Source organism: Typha latifolia, chromosome 2, assembly GCF_019914945.1.
Source record: "Typha latifolia isolate L0001 chromosome 2, TyphaL0001v2, whole genome shotgun sequence".
NCBI classification, from domain to species: domain Eukaryota; kingdom Viridiplantae; phylum Streptophyta; class Magnoliopsida; order Poales; family Typhaceae; genus Typha; species Typha latifolia.
The window spans coordinates 7,116,096-7,127,308 of NC_133087.1; the positions used below are offsets into that span (position 1 = coordinate 7,116,096).

At 55.1% G+C, this 11,213-nt stretch overlaps 37 non-coding genes and 9 pseudogenes across 37 annotated transcripts; all 46 read left to right on the forward strand.

Moving 5' to 3' along the window:
• Window positions 1-85: 85 nt before the first annotated feature.
• On the forward strand, window positions 86-204 carry LOC140783065 (5S ribosomal RNA). Its single transcript, XR_012108035.1, has one exon. It is a non-coding gene; the product is annotated as a 5S ribosomal RNA (ribosomal RNA).
• A 128-nt stretch (window positions 205-332) lies between these two features.
• LOC140783057 (5S ribosomal RNA) lies at window positions 333-452 on the forward strand. The gene has a single exon (XR_012108028.1). It is a non-coding gene; the product is annotated as a 5S ribosomal RNA (ribosomal RNA).
• Window positions 453-578: 126 nt separating this feature from the next.
• On the forward strand, window positions 579-697 carry LOC140783029 (5S ribosomal RNA). The gene has a single exon (XR_012108001.1). It is a non-coding gene; the product is annotated as a 5S ribosomal RNA (ribosomal RNA).
• Window positions 698-818: 121 nt separating this feature from the next.
• LOC140783012 (5S ribosomal RNA) lies at window positions 819-938 on the forward strand. The gene has a single exon (XR_012107985.1). It is a non-coding gene; the product is annotated as a 5S ribosomal RNA (ribosomal RNA).
• A 124-nt stretch (window positions 939-1,062) lies between these two features.
• On the forward strand, window positions 1,063-1,181 carry LOC140783086 (5S ribosomal RNA; annotated as a pseudogene).
• A 122-nt stretch (window positions 1,182-1,303) lies between these two features.
• LOC140783030 (5S ribosomal RNA) lies at window positions 1,304-1,422 on the forward strand. Its single transcript, XR_012108002.1, has one exon. It is a non-coding gene; the product is annotated as a 5S ribosomal RNA (ribosomal RNA).
• A 125-nt stretch (window positions 1,423-1,547) lies between these two features.
• LOC140783078 (5S ribosomal RNA) lies at window positions 1,548-1,666 on the forward strand. The gene has a single exon (XR_012108047.1). It is a non-coding gene; the product is annotated as a 5S ribosomal RNA (ribosomal RNA).
• Window positions 1,667-1,789: 123 nt separating this feature from the next.
• On the forward strand, window positions 1,790-1,908 carry LOC140783014 (5S ribosomal RNA). Its single transcript, XR_012107987.1, has one exon. It is a non-coding gene; the product is annotated as a 5S ribosomal RNA (ribosomal RNA).
• Window positions 1,909-2,032: 124 nt separating this feature from the next.
• LOC140783084 (5S ribosomal RNA) lies at window positions 2,033-2,151 on the forward strand (annotated as a pseudogene).
• A 118-nt stretch (window positions 2,152-2,269) lies between these two features.
• LOC140783085 (5S ribosomal RNA) lies at window positions 2,270-2,386 on the forward strand (annotated as a pseudogene).
• A 168-nt stretch (window positions 2,387-2,554) lies between these two features.
• Window positions 2,555-2,670, forward strand: LOC140783091 (5S ribosomal RNA; annotated as a pseudogene).
• Window positions 2,671-2,801: 131 nt separating this feature from the next.
• On the forward strand, window positions 2,802-2,920 carry LOC140783063 (5S ribosomal RNA). Its single transcript, XR_012108033.1, has one exon. It is a non-coding gene; the product is annotated as a 5S ribosomal RNA (ribosomal RNA).
• A 122-nt stretch (window positions 2,921-3,042) lies between these two features.
• LOC140783096 (5S ribosomal RNA) lies at window positions 3,043-3,162 on the forward strand (annotated as a pseudogene).
• Window positions 3,163-3,285: 123 nt separating this feature from the next.
• On the forward strand, window positions 3,286-3,404 carry LOC140783005 (5S ribosomal RNA). Its single transcript, XR_012107978.1, has one exon. It is a non-coding gene; the product is annotated as a 5S ribosomal RNA (ribosomal RNA).
• Window positions 3,405-3,518: 114 nt separating this feature from the next.
• Window positions 3,519-3,638, forward strand: LOC140783046 (5S ribosomal RNA). Its single transcript, XR_012108017.1, has one exon. It is a non-coding gene; the product is annotated as a 5S ribosomal RNA (ribosomal RNA).
• Window positions 3,639-3,757: 119 nt separating this feature from the next.
• On the forward strand, window positions 3,758-3,874 carry LOC140783080 (5S ribosomal RNA; annotated as a pseudogene).
• A 114-nt stretch (window positions 3,875-3,988) lies between these two features.
• On the forward strand, window positions 3,989-4,107 carry LOC140783145 (5S ribosomal RNA). Its single transcript, XR_012108098.1, has one exon. It is a non-coding gene; the product is annotated as a 5S ribosomal RNA (ribosomal RNA).
• A 123-nt stretch (window positions 4,108-4,230) lies between these two features.
• On the forward strand, window positions 4,231-4,349 carry LOC140783079 (5S ribosomal RNA). The gene has a single exon (XR_012108048.1). It is a non-coding gene; the product is annotated as a 5S ribosomal RNA (ribosomal RNA).
• A 118-nt stretch (window positions 4,350-4,467) lies between these two features.
• On the forward strand, window positions 4,468-4,587 carry LOC140783044 (5S ribosomal RNA). Its single transcript, XR_012108015.1, has one exon. It is a non-coding gene; the product is annotated as a 5S ribosomal RNA (ribosomal RNA).
• Window positions 4,588-4,716: 129 nt separating this feature from the next.
• LOC140783129 (5S ribosomal RNA) lies at window positions 4,717-4,835 on the forward strand. The gene has a single exon (XR_012108082.1). It is a non-coding gene; the product is annotated as a 5S ribosomal RNA (ribosomal RNA).
• Window positions 4,836-4,957: 122 nt separating this feature from the next.
• Window positions 4,958-5,074, forward strand: LOC140783068 (5S ribosomal RNA). The gene has a single exon (XR_012108038.1). It is a non-coding gene; the product is annotated as a 5S ribosomal RNA (ribosomal RNA).
• A 124-nt stretch (window positions 5,075-5,198) lies between these two features.
• Window positions 5,199-5,317, forward strand: LOC140783130 (5S ribosomal RNA). The gene has a single exon (XR_012108083.1). It is a non-coding gene; the product is annotated as a 5S ribosomal RNA (ribosomal RNA).
• Window positions 5,318-5,443: 126 nt separating this feature from the next.
• On the forward strand, window positions 5,444-5,564 carry LOC140783052 (5S ribosomal RNA). Its single transcript, XR_012108023.1, has one exon. It is a non-coding gene; the product is annotated as a 5S ribosomal RNA (ribosomal RNA).
• Window positions 5,565-5,687: 123 nt separating this feature from the next.
• LOC140783067 (5S ribosomal RNA) lies at window positions 5,688-5,805 on the forward strand. The gene has a single exon (XR_012108037.1). It is a non-coding gene; the product is annotated as a 5S ribosomal RNA (ribosomal RNA).
• Window positions 5,806-5,924: 119 nt separating this feature from the next.
• LOC140783061 (5S ribosomal RNA) lies at window positions 5,925-6,041 on the forward strand. The gene has a single exon (XR_012108031.1). It is a non-coding gene; the product is annotated as a 5S ribosomal RNA (ribosomal RNA).
• A 122-nt stretch (window positions 6,042-6,163) lies between these two features.
• On the forward strand, window positions 6,164-6,279 carry LOC140783062 (5S ribosomal RNA). Its single transcript, XR_012108032.1, has one exon. It is a non-coding gene; the product is annotated as a 5S ribosomal RNA (ribosomal RNA).
• A 122-nt stretch (window positions 6,280-6,401) lies between these two features.
• Window positions 6,402-6,520, forward strand: LOC140783031 (5S ribosomal RNA). The gene has a single exon (XR_012108003.1). It is a non-coding gene; the product is annotated as a 5S ribosomal RNA (ribosomal RNA).
• Window positions 6,521-6,643: 123 nt separating this feature from the next.
• Window positions 6,644-6,760, forward strand: LOC140783090 (5S ribosomal RNA; annotated as a pseudogene).
• Window positions 6,761-6,881: 121 nt separating this feature from the next.
• LOC140783056 (5S ribosomal RNA) lies at window positions 6,882-6,999 on the forward strand. The gene has a single exon (XR_012108027.1). It is a non-coding gene; the product is annotated as a 5S ribosomal RNA (ribosomal RNA).
• Window positions 7,000-7,121: 122 nt separating this feature from the next.
• LOC140783049 (5S ribosomal RNA) lies at window positions 7,122-7,238 on the forward strand. Its single transcript, XR_012108020.1, has one exon. It is a non-coding gene; the product is annotated as a 5S ribosomal RNA (ribosomal RNA).
• A 121-nt stretch (window positions 7,239-7,359) lies between these two features.
• LOC140783051 (5S ribosomal RNA) lies at window positions 7,360-7,478 on the forward strand. Its single transcript, XR_012108022.1, has one exon. It is a non-coding gene; the product is annotated as a 5S ribosomal RNA (ribosomal RNA).
• Window positions 7,479-7,602: 124 nt separating this feature from the next.
• LOC140783064 (5S ribosomal RNA) lies at window positions 7,603-7,721 on the forward strand. Its single transcript, XR_012108034.1, has one exon. It is a non-coding gene; the product is annotated as a 5S ribosomal RNA (ribosomal RNA).
• Window positions 7,722-7,848: 127 nt separating this feature from the next.
• On the forward strand, window positions 7,849-7,957 carry LOC140783095 (5S ribosomal RNA; annotated as a pseudogene).
• Window positions 7,958-8,078: 121 nt separating this feature from the next.
• Window positions 8,079-8,197, forward strand: LOC140783132 (5S ribosomal RNA). Its single transcript, XR_012108085.1, has one exon. It is a non-coding gene; the product is annotated as a 5S ribosomal RNA (ribosomal RNA).
• Window positions 8,198-8,319: 122 nt separating this feature from the next.
• LOC140783033 (5S ribosomal RNA) lies at window positions 8,320-8,438 on the forward strand. The gene has a single exon (XR_012108004.1). It is a non-coding gene; the product is annotated as a 5S ribosomal RNA (ribosomal RNA).
• A 124-nt stretch (window positions 8,439-8,562) lies between these two features.
• LOC140783013 (5S ribosomal RNA) lies at window positions 8,563-8,682 on the forward strand. Its single transcript, XR_012107986.1, has one exon. It is a non-coding gene; the product is annotated as a 5S ribosomal RNA (ribosomal RNA).
• A 125-nt stretch (window positions 8,683-8,807) lies between these two features.
• On the forward strand, window positions 8,808-8,925 carry LOC140783008 (5S ribosomal RNA). The gene has a single exon (XR_012107981.1). It is a non-coding gene; the product is annotated as a 5S ribosomal RNA (ribosomal RNA).
• A 123-nt stretch (window positions 8,926-9,048) lies between these two features.
• Window positions 9,049-9,166, forward strand: LOC140783009 (5S ribosomal RNA). Its single transcript, XR_012107982.1, has one exon. It is a non-coding gene; the product is annotated as a 5S ribosomal RNA (ribosomal RNA).
• A 125-nt stretch (window positions 9,167-9,291) lies between these two features.
• On the forward strand, window positions 9,292-9,411 carry LOC140783150 (5S ribosomal RNA). The gene has a single exon (XR_012108103.1). It is a non-coding gene; the product is annotated as a 5S ribosomal RNA (ribosomal RNA).
• A 124-nt stretch (window positions 9,412-9,535) lies between these two features.
• LOC140783122 (5S ribosomal RNA) lies at window positions 9,536-9,654 on the forward strand. The gene has a single exon (XR_012108075.1). It is a non-coding gene; the product is annotated as a 5S ribosomal RNA (ribosomal RNA).
• A 121-nt stretch (window positions 9,655-9,775) lies between these two features.
• LOC140783027 (5S ribosomal RNA) lies at window positions 9,776-9,893 on the forward strand. The gene has a single exon (XR_012107999.1). It is a non-coding gene; the product is annotated as a 5S ribosomal RNA (ribosomal RNA).
• A 125-nt stretch (window positions 9,894-10,018) lies between these two features.
• Window positions 10,019-10,137, forward strand: LOC140783128 (5S ribosomal RNA). Its single transcript, XR_012108081.1, has one exon. It is a non-coding gene; the product is annotated as a 5S ribosomal RNA (ribosomal RNA).
• A 123-nt stretch (window positions 10,138-10,260) lies between these two features.
• LOC140783034 (5S ribosomal RNA) lies at window positions 10,261-10,379 on the forward strand. Its single transcript, XR_012108005.1, has one exon. It is a non-coding gene; the product is annotated as a 5S ribosomal RNA (ribosomal RNA).
• A 127-nt stretch (window positions 10,380-10,506) lies between these two features.
• Window positions 10,507-10,625, forward strand: LOC140783094 (5S ribosomal RNA; annotated as a pseudogene).
• Window positions 10,626-10,744: 119 nt separating this feature from the next.
• LOC140783042 (5S ribosomal RNA) lies at window positions 10,745-10,863 on the forward strand. The gene has a single exon (XR_012108014.1). It is a non-coding gene; the product is annotated as a 5S ribosomal RNA (ribosomal RNA).
• A 122-nt stretch (window positions 10,864-10,985) lies between these two features.
• On the forward strand, window positions 10,986-11,107 carry LOC140783066 (5S ribosomal RNA). Its single transcript, XR_012108036.1, has one exon. It is a non-coding gene; the product is annotated as a 5S ribosomal RNA (ribosomal RNA).
• The last annotated feature ends 106 nt before the right edge of the window (window positions 11,108-11,213 follow it).

The following is an 11,213-nucleotide window of genomic DNA, read 5'->3' on the forward strand; positions in this document are numbered from 1 at the left end:
GTCCCCGTCCTCGAGGAACTCCTCTCTCTCTCTCTCTCTCGAGCCTCCTTCTCCTCTCAAATGCGTTTAGCGGTGTCAATCCTTCGGGTGTGATCATACTAGCACTAATGCATCGGATCCCATCGAACTCCGCGAGTTAAGCGTGCTTGGGCGAGAGTAGTACTAGGATGGGTGACCCCACAGGAAGTCCTCGTGTTGCACCCCCACTCTTTTTGCCGTCCTCCATTTCTTAGGAGATGCCAAAGTCCCCGTCCTCGAGGGAACTCCTCTCTCTCTCTCTCTCTCTCGAGCCTCCTTCTCCTCTCAAATGCGTTTAGCGGTGTCAATCCTTCGGGTGCGATCATACTAGCACTAATGCATCGGATCCCATCGGAACTCCTTGAGTTAAGCGTGCTTGGGCGAGAGTAGTACTAGGATGGGTGACCCCACAGGAAGTCCTCGTGTTGCACCCCCACTCTTTTTGCCGTCCTCATTTCTTAGGAGATGCCAAAGTCCCCGTCCTCGAGGGGAACTCCTCTCTCTCTCTCTCTCTCGAGCCTCCTTCTCCTCTCAAATGCGTTTAGCGGTGTCAATCCTTCGGGTGCGATCATACTAGCACTAATGCACCGGATCCCATCGAACTCCGCGAGTTAAGCGTGCTTGGGCGAGAGTAGTACTAGGATGGGTGACCCCACAGGAAGTCCTCGTGTTGCACCCCCACTCTTTTTGCCGTCCTCATTGCTAGGAGATGCCAAAGTCCCCGTCCTCGAGGGAACTCTCTCTCTCTCTCTCTCGAGCCTCCTTCTCCTCTCAAATGCGTTTAGCGGTGTCAATCCTTCGGGTGCGATCATACTAGCACTAATGCACCGGATCCCATCGGAACTCCGCGAGTTAAGCGTGCTTGGGCGAGAGTAGTACTAGGATGGGTGACCCCACAGGAAGTCCTCGTGTTGCACCCCCACTCTTTTTGCCGTCCTCATTGCTTAGGAGATGCCAAAGTCCCCGTCCTCGAGGGAACTCTCTCTCTCTCTCTCTCTCGAGCCTCCTTCTCCTCTCAAATGCGTTTAGCGGTGTCAATCCTTCGGGTGCGATCATACTAGCACTAATGCCAGGATCCCATCGGAACTCCGCCGGTTAAGCGTGCTTGGGCGAGAGTAGTACTAGGATGGGTGACCCCACAGGAAGTCCTCGTGTTGCACCCCACTCTTTTTGCCGTCCTCTGCTAGGAGATGCCAAAGTCCCCGTCCTCGAGGGAACTCTCTCTCTCTCTCTCTCTCTCGAGCCTCCTTCTCCTCTCAAATGCGTTTAGCGGTGTCAATCCTTCGGGTGCGATCATACTAGCACTAATGCACCGGATCCCATCGAACTCCGCGAGTTAAGCGTGCTTGGGCGAGAGTAGTACTAGGATGGGTGACCCCACAGGAAGTCCTCGTGTTGCACCCCCACTCTTTTTGCCGTCCTCATTGCTTAGGAGATGCCAAAGTCCCCGTCCTCGAGGGAACTCCTCTCTCTCTCTCTCTCTCGAGCCTCCTTCTCCTCTCAAATGCGTTTAGCGGTGTCAATCCTTCGGGTGCGATCATACTAGCACTAATGCACAGGATCCCATCGGAACTCCGCGAGTTAAGCGTGCTTGGCGAGAGTAGTACTAGGATGGGTGACCCCACAGGAAGTCCTCGTGTTGCACCCCCACTCTTTTTGCCGTCCTCATTGCTAGGAGATGCCAAAGTCCCCGTCCTCGAGGGAACTCTCTCTCTCTCTCTCTCTCGAGCCTCCTTCTCCTCTCAAATGCGTTTAGCGGTGTCAATCCTTCGGGTGCGATCATACTAGCACTAATGCACCGGATCCCATCAGAACTCCGAGTTAAGCGTGCTTGGGCGAGAGTAGTACTAGGATGGGTGACCCCCCTGGGAAGTCCTCGTGTTGCACCCCCACTCTTTTTGCCGAGTCGCTGCTAGGAGATGCCAAAGTCCCCGTCCTCGAGGGAACTCTCTCTCTCTCTCTCTCTCTCGAGCCTCCTTCTCCTCTCAAATGCGTTTAGCGGTGTCAATCCTTCGGGTGCGATCATACTAGCACTAATGCATAGGATCCCATCGGAACTCCGCAGATTAAGCGTGCTTGGGCGAGAGTAGTACTAGGATGGGTGACCCCCAGGAAGTCCTCGTGTTGCACCCCCACTCTTTTTGCCGTCCTCGCTAGGAGATGCCAAAGTCCCCGTCCTCGAGGGAACTCTCTCTCTCTCTCTCTCGAGCCTCCTTCTCCTCTCAAATGCGTTTAGCGGTGTCAATCCTTCGGGTGCGATCATACTAGCACTAATGCAGGATCCCATCAGAACTCCGCGAGTTAAGCGTGCTTGGGCGAGAGTAGTACTAGGATGGGTGACCCCCAGGAAGTCCTCGTGTTGCACCCCCACTCTTTTTGCCGTCCTCGGATCCCATCGAACTCCTTGATTAAGCGTGCTTGGGCGAGAGTAGTACTAGGAGATGCCAAAGTCCCCGTCCTCGAGGGAACTCTCTCTCTCTCTCTCTCTCTCGAGCCTCCTTCTCCTCTCAAATGCGTTTAGCGGTGTCAATCCTTCGGGTGCGATCATACTAGCACTAATGCCGGATCCCATCAGAACTCCTTGAGTTAAGCGTGCTTGGGCGAGTAGTACTAGGATGGGTGACCCCACAGGAAGTCCTCGTGTTGCACCCCCACTCTTTTTGCCGTCCTCGGCTCTTAGGAGATGCCAAAGTCCCCGTCCTCGAGGGAACTCCTCTCTCTCTCTCTCTCTCTCTCTCGAGCCTCCTTCTCCTCTCAAATGCGTTTAGCGGTGTCAATCCTTCGGGTGCGATCATACTAGCACTAATGCACCGGATCCCATCGAACTCCTTGAGTTAAGCGTGCTTGGGCGAGAGTAGTACTAGGATGGGTGACCCCACAGGAAGTCCTCGTGTTGCACCCCCACTCTTTTTGCCGTCCTCATTGTAGGAGATGCCAAAGTCCCCGTCCTCGAGGGAACTCTCTCTCTCTCTCTCTCTCGAGCCTCCTTCTCCTCTCAAATGCGTTTAGCGGTGTCAATCCTTCGGGTGCGATCATACTAGCACTAGCACATGCATAGGATCCCATCGGAACTCCGAGTTAAGCGTGCTTGGGCGAGTAGTACTAGGATGGGTGACCCCACAGGAAGTCCTCGTGTTGCACCCCACTCTTTTTGCCGTCTCATTGCTTAGGAGATGCCAAAGTCCCCGTCCTCGAGGGAACTCCTCTCTCTCTCTCTCTCTCGAGCCTCCTTCTCCTCTCAAATGCGTTTAGCGGTGTCAATCCTTCGGGTGCGATCATACTAGCACTAATGCACCGGATCCCATCAGAACTCCGCAGTTAAGCGTGCTTGGGCGAGAGTAGTACTAGGATGGGTGACCCCCTGGGAAGTCCTCGTGTTGCACCCCCACTCTTTTTCCTGCCGGAGATGCCAAAGTCCCCGTCCTCGAGGGAACTCCTCTCTCTCTCTCTCTCTCGAGCCTCCTTCTCCTCTCAAATGCGTTTAGCGGTGTCAATCCTTCGGGTGCGATCATACTAGCACTAATGCACCGGATCCCCATCGAACTCCGCGAGTTAAGCGTGCTTGGGCGAGAGTAGTACTAGGATGGGTGACCCCACAGGAAGTCCTCGTGTTGCACCCCCACTCTTTTTGCCGTCCTCATTTGTAGGAGATGCCAAAGTCCCCGTCCTCGAGGGAACTCTCTCTCTCTCTCTCGAGCCTCCTTCTCCTCTCAAATGCGTTTAGCGGTGTCAATCCTTCGGGTGCGATCATACTAGCACTAATGCACCGGATCCCATCGAACTCCGCGAGTTAAGCGTGCTTGGGCGAGTAGTACTAGGATTGGTGACCCCCTGGGAAGTCCTCGTGTTGCACCCCCACTCTTTTTCCTACCGGAGATGCCAAAGTCCCCGTCCTCGAGGGAACTCCTCTCTCTCTCTCTCTCTCGAGCCTCCTTCTCCTCTCAAATGCGTTTAGCGGTGTCAATCCTTCGGGTGCGATCATACTAGCACTAATGCACCGGATCCCATCGGAACTCCGCAGTTAAGCGTGCTTGGGCGAGAGTAGTACTAGGATGGGTGACCCCACAGGAAGTCCTCGTGTTGCACCCCCACTCTTTTTGCCGTCCTCATTGCTAGGAGATGCCAAAGTCCCCGTCCTCGAGGAACTCCTCTCTCTCTCTCTCTCTCGAGCCTCCTTCTCCTCTCAAATGCGTTTAGCGGTGTCAATCCTTCGGGTGCGATCATACTAGCACTAATGCACCGGATCCCATCAGAACTCCCTTGATTAAGCGTGCTTGGGCGAGAGTAGTACTAGGATGGGTGACCCCCAGGAAGTCCTCGTGTTGCACCCCACTCTTTTTGCCGTCCTCGGCTAGGAGATGCCAAAGTCCCCGTCCTCGAGGGAACTCTCTCTCTCTCTCTCTCGAGCCTCCTTCTCCTCTCAAATGCGTTTAGCGGTGTCAATCCTTCGGGTGCGATCATACTAGCACTAATGCACCGGATCCCATCGGAACTCCGCGGTTAAGCGTGCTTGGGCGCGAGAGTAGTACTAGGATGGGTGACCCCTGGGAAGTCCTCGTGTTGCACCCCCACTCTTTTTGCCGTCACCATTGCTTAGGAGATGCCAAAGTCCCCGTCCTCGAGGGAACTCCTCTCTCTCTCTCTCTCTCTCTCGAGCCTCCTTCTCCTCTCAAATGCGTTTAGCGGTGTCAATCCTTCGGGTGCGATCATACTAGCACTAATGCACCGGATCCCATCAGAACTCCGCAGTTAAGCGTGCTTGGGCGAGAGTAGTACTAGGATGGGTGACCCCACAGGAAGTCCTCGTGTTGCACCCCACTCTTTTTGCCGTCCTCGCTGCAGGAGATGCCAAAGTCCCCGTCCTCGAGGGAACTCCTCTCTCTCTCTCTCTCTCGAGCCTCCTTCTCCTCTCAAATGCGTTTAGCGGTGTCAATCCTTCGGGTGCGATCATACTAGCACTAATGCACCGGATCCCATCGAACTCCGCGAGTTAAGCGTGCTTGGGCGAGTAGTACTAGGATGGGTGACCCCCAGGGAAGTCCTCGTGTTGCACCCCCACTCTTTTTGCCGTCCTCATTCTTAGGAGATGCCAAAGTCCCCGTCCTCGAGGGAACTCCTCTCTCTCTCTCTCTCTCGAGCCTCCTTCTCCTCTCAAATGCGTTTAGCGGTGTCAATCCTTCGGGTGCGATCATACTAGCACTAATGCACCGGATCCCATCAGAACTCCGCAGTTAAGCGTGCTTGGGCGAGAGTAGTACTAGGATGGGTGACCCCACAGGAAGTCCTCGTGTTGCACCCCCACTCTTTTTTGCCGTCCTCATTGCCTTAGGAGATGCCAAAGTCCCCGTCCTCGAGGGAACTCTCTCTCTCTCTCTCTCTCGAGCCTCCTTCTCCTCTCAAATGCGTTTAGCGGTGTCAATCCTTCGGGTGCGATCATACTAGCACTAATGCACCGGATCCCATCGAACTCCGCAGTTAAGCGTGCTTGGGCGAGAGTAGTACTAGGATGGGTGACCACCCCACAGGAAGTCCTCGTGTTGCACCCCCACTCTTTTTGCCGTCCTCGCTGCAGGAGATGCCAAAGTCCCCGTCCTCGAGGGAACTCCTCTCTCTCTCTCTCTCTCGAGCCTCCTTCTCCTCTCAAATGCGTTTAGCGGTGTCAATCCTTCGGGTGCGATCATACTAGCACTAATGCCGGATCCCATCGGAACTCCGCGAGTTAAGCGTGCTTGGGCGAGAGTAGTACTAGGATGGGTGACCCCACAGGAAGTCCTCGTGTTGCACCCCCACTTTTTGCCGTCCCGGCTTAGGAGATGCCAAAGTCCCCGTCCTCGAGGGAACTCTCTCTCTCTCTCTCTCTCGAGCCTCCTTCTCCTCTCAAATGCGTTTAGCGGTGTCAATCCTTCGGGTGCGATCATACTAGCACTAATGCACCGGATCCCATCAGAACTCCGCGAGTTAAGCGTGCTTGGGCGAGTAGTACTAGGATGGGTGACCCCCAGGAAGTCCTCGTGTTGCACCCCCACTCTTTTTGCCGTCCTCGGCTAGGAGATGCCAAAGTCCCCGTCCTCGAGGGAACTCCTCTCTCTCTCTCTCTCTCGAGCCTCCTTCTCCTCTCAAATGCGTTTAGCGGTGTCAATCCTTCGGGTGCGATCATACTAGCACTAATGCCGGATCCCATCGAACTCCGCAGTTAAGCGTGCTTGGGCGAGAGTAGTACTAGGATGGGTGACCCCACAGGAAGTCCTCGTGTTGCACCCCCACTCTTTTTGCCGTCCTCGCTAGGAGATGCCAAAGTCCCCGTCCTCGAGGGAACTCTCTCTCTCTCTCTCTCTCTCGAGCCTCCTTCTCCTCTCAAATGCGTTTAGCGGTGTCAATCCTTCGGGTGCGATCATACTAGCACTAATGCACCGGATCCCATCGAACTCCGCGAGTTAAGCGTGCTTGGGCGAGAGTAGTACTAGGATGGGTGACCCCACAGGAAGTCCTCGTGTTGCACCCCCACTCTTTTTGCCGTCCTCATTGTAGGAGATGCCAAAGTCCCCGTCCTCGAGGGAACTCCTCTCTCTCTCTCTCTCTCGAGCCTCCTTCTCCTCTCAAATGCGTTTAGCGGTGTCAATCCTTCGGGTGCGATCATACTAGCACTAATGCCCGGATCCCATCGAACTCCGCGAGTTAAGCGTGCTTGGGCGAGAGTAGTACTAGGATGGGTGACCCCCAGGAAGTCCTCGTGTTGCACCCCCACTCTTTTTGCCGTCCTCGCTCTTAGGAGATGCCAAAGTCCCCGTCCTCGAGGGAACTCTCTCTCTCTCTCTCTCGAGCCTCCTTCTCCTCTCAAATGCGTTTAGCGGTGTCAATCCTTCGGGTGCGATCATACTAGCACTAATGCACCGGATCCCATCGAACTCCGTGAGTTAAGCGTGCTTGGGCGAGAGTAGTACTAGGATGGGTGACCCCCAGGAAGTCCTCGTGTTGCACCCCCACTCTTTTTGCCGTCCTCGCTTCTTAGGAGATGCCAAAGTCCCCGTCCTCGAGGGAACTCTCTCTCTCTCTCTCTCGAGCCTCCTTCTCCTCTCAAATGCGTTTAGCGGTGTCAATCCTTCGGGTGCGATCATACTAGCACTAATGCACCGGATCCCATCGAACTCCCGAGTTAAGCGTGCTTGGGCGAGAGTAGTACTAGGATGGGTGACCCCTGGGAAGTCCTCGTGTTGCACCCCACTCTTTTTGCCGTCCTCGCTGCTAGGAGATGCCAAAGTCCCCGTCCTCGAGGGAACCTCTCTCTCTCTCTCTCTCGAGCCTCCTTCTCCTCTCAAATGCGTTTAGCGGTGTCAATCCTTCGGGTGCGATCATACTAGCACTAATGCACCGGATCCCATCGAACTCCCGGAGTTAAGCGTGCTTGGGCGAGAGTAGTACTAGGATGGGTGACCCCACAGGAAGTCCTCGTGTTGCACCCCCACTCTTTTTGCCGTCCTCGCTTCGGAGATGCCAAAGTCCCCGTCCTCGAGGGAACTCCTCTCTCTCTCTCTCTCTCTCGAGCCTCCTTCTCCTCTCAAATGCGTTTAGCGGTGTCAATCCTTCGGGTGCGATCATACTAGCACTAATGCACCGGATCCCATCGAACTCCTTGAGTTAAGCGTGCTTGGGCGAGAGTAGTACTAGGATGGGTGACCCCACAGGAAGTCCTCGTGTTGCACCCCCACTCTTTTTGCCGTCCTCGCATTGCTTAGGAGATGCCAAAGTCCCCGTCCTCGAGGGAACTCCTCTCTCTCTCTCTCTCTCGAGCCTCCTTCTCCTCTCAAATGCGTTTAGCGGTGTCAATCCTTCGGGTGCGATCATACTAGCACTAATGCACCGGATCCCATGAGTTAAGCGTGCTTGGGCGAGAGTAGTACTAGGATGGGTGACCCCCTAGGAAGTCCTCGTGTTGCACCCCCACTCTTTTTGCCGTCCTCGCTGCCGGAGATGCCAAAGTCCCCGTCCTCGAGGGAACTCCTCTCTCTCTCTCTCTCGAGCCTCCTTCTCCTCTCAAATGCGTTTAGCGGTGTCAATCCTTCGGGTGCGATCATACTAGCACTAATGCACCGGATCCCATCAGAACTCCGTAGTTAAGCGTGCTTGGGCGAGAGTAGTACTAGGATGGGTGACCCCACAGGAAGTCCTCGTGTTGCACCCCACTCTTTTTGCCGTCCTCATCGCTTAGGAGATGCCAAAGTCCCCGTCCTCGAGGGAAACTCTCTCTCTCTCTCTCTCGAGCCTCCTTCTCCTCTCAAATGCGTTTAGCGGTGTCAATCCTTCGGGTGCGATCATACTAGCACTAATGCACCGGATCCCATCGAACTCCGCGAGTTAAGCGTGCTTGGGCGAGAGTAGTACTAGGATGGGTGACCCCACAGGAAGTCCTCGTGTTGCACCCCCACTCTTTTTGCCGTCCTCATTGCTAGGAGATGCCAAAGTCCCCGTCCTCGAGGGAACTCCTCTCTCTCTCTCTCTCTCGAGCCTCCTTCTCCTCTCAAATGCGTTTAGCGGTGTCAATCCTTCGGGTGCGATCATACTAGCACTAATGCACCGGATCCCATCGGAACTCCGCGAGTTAAGCGTGCTTGGGCGAGAGTAGTACTAGGATGGGTGACCCCACAGGAAGTCCTCGTGTTGCACCCCCACTCTTTTTGCCGTCCCTCATTGCTTAGGAGATGCCAAAGTCCCCGTCCTCGAGGGAACTCTCTCTCTCTCTCTCTCTCGAGCCTCCTTCTCCTCTCAAATGCGTTTAGCGGTGTCAATCCTTCGGGTGCGATCATACTAGCACTAATGCACCGGATCCCATCGAACTCCGCAGTTAAGCGTGCTTGGGCGAGAGTAGTACTAGGATGGGTGACCCCACAGGAAGTCCTCGTGTTGCACCCCCACTCTTTTTGCCGTCCTCATTCTTAGGAGATGCCAAAGTCCCCGTCCTCGAGGGAACTCTCTCTCTCTCTCTCTCTCGAGCCTCCTTCTCCTCTCAAATGCGTTTAGCGGTGTCAATCCTTCGGGTGCGATCATACTAGCACTAATGCACCGGATCCCATCGAACTCCGCAGTTAAGCGTGCTTGGGCGAGAGTAGTACTAGGATGGGTGACCCCACAGGAAGTCCTCGTGTTGCACCCCCACTCTTTTTGCCGTCCTCGCTGCCGGAGATGCCAAAGTCCCCGTCCTCGAGGGAACTCCTCTCTCTCTCTCTCTCTCTCGAGCCTCCTTCTCCTCTCAAATGCGTTTAGCGGTGTCAATCCTTCGGGTGCGATCATACTAGCACTAATGCACCGGATCCCATCGGAACTCCGCGAGTTAAGCGTGCTTGGGCGAGAGTAGTACTAGGATGGGTGACCCCCTGGGAAGTCCTCGTGTTGCACCCCCACTCTTTTTGCCGTCCTCACTGCCGGAGATGCCAAAGTCCCCGTCCTCGAGGGAACTCTCTCTCTCTCTCTCTCTCTCGAGCCTCCTTCTCCTCTCAAATGCGTTTAGCGGTGTCAATCCTTCGGGTGCGATCATACTAGCACTAATGCACCGGATCCCATCAGAACTCCGCAGTTAAGCGTGCTTGGGCGAGAGTAGTACTAGGATGGGTGACCCCCTAGGAAGTCCTCGTGTTGCACCCCCACTCTTTTTGCCGTCCTCGGCTAGGAGATGCCAAAGTCCCCGTCCTCGAGGGAACTCTCTCTCTCTCTCTCTCTCGAGCCTCCTTCTCCTCTCAAATGCGTTTAGCGGTGTCAATCCTTCGGGTGCGATCATACTAGCACTAATGCCGGATCCCATCAGAACTCCGCGAGTTAAGCGTGCTTGGGCGAGAGTAGTACTAGGATGGGTGACCCCCTGGGAAGTCCTCGTGTTGCACCCCCACTCTTTTTGCCGTCCTCGCTGCCGGAGATGCCAAAGTCCCCGTCCTCGAGGGAACTCCTCTCTCTCTCTCTCTCTCTCGAGCCTCCTTCTCCTCTCAAATGCGTTTAGCGGTGTCAATCCTTCGGGTGCGATCATACTAGCACTAATGCACCGGATCCCATCAGAACTCCGCAGTTAAGCGTGCTTGGGCGAGAGTAGTACTAGGATGGGTGACCCCATAGGAAGTCCTCGTGTTGCACCCCCACTCTTTTTGCCGTCCTCGCTGCCGGAGATGCCAAAGTCCCCGTCCTCGAGGGAACTCCTCTCTCTCTCTCTCTCTCGAGCCTCCTTCTCCTCTCAAATGCGTTTAGCGGTGTCAATCCTTCGGGTGCGATCATACTAGCACTAATGCACCGGATCCCATCGAACTCCGCGAGTTAAGCGTGCTTGGGCGAGAGTAGTACTAGGATGGGTGACCCCACAGGAAGTCCTCGTGTTGCACCCCCCCACTCTTTTGCCGTCCTCCTCATTTCTAGGAGATGCCAAAGTCCCCGTCCTCGAGGGAACTCTCTCTCTCTCTCTCTCTCGAGCCTCCTTCTCCTCTCAAATGCGTTTAGCGGTGTCAATCCTTCGGGTGCGATCATACTAGCACTAATGCAGGATCCCCATCGAACTCCATGAGTTAAGCGTGCTTGGGCGAGAGTAGTACTAGGATGGGTGACCCCACAGGGAAGTCCTCGTGTTGCACCCCCACTCTTTTTGCCGTCCTCATTATAGGAGATGCCAAAGTCCCCGTCCTCGAGGGAACTCCTCTCTCTCTCTCTCGAGCCTCCTTCTCCTCTCAAATGCGTTTAGCGGTGTCAATCCTTCGGGTGCGATCATACTAGCACTAATGCACGGATCCCATCAGAACTCCGCGAGTTAAGCGTGCTTGGGCGAGAGTAGTACTAGGATGGGTGACCCCACAGGAAGTCCTCGTGTTGCACCCCCACTCTTTTTGCCGTCCTCTGCTTAGGAGATGCCAAAGTCCCCGTCCTCGAGGGAACTCTCTCTCTCTCTCTCTCTCGAGCCTCCTTCTCCTCTCAAATGCGTTTAGCGGTGTCAATCCTTCGGGTGCGATCATACTAGCACTAATGCACCAGGATCCCATCGGAACTCCGCAGAGTTAAGCGTGCTTGGGCGAGAGTAGTACTAGGATGGGTGACCCCACAGGAAGTCCTCGTGTTGCACCCCCACTCTTTTTTGCCGTCCTCGCTATAGGAGATGCCAAAGTCCCCGTCCTCGAGGGAACTCTCTCTCTCTCTCTCTCTCGAGCCTCCTTCTCCTCTCAAATGCGTTT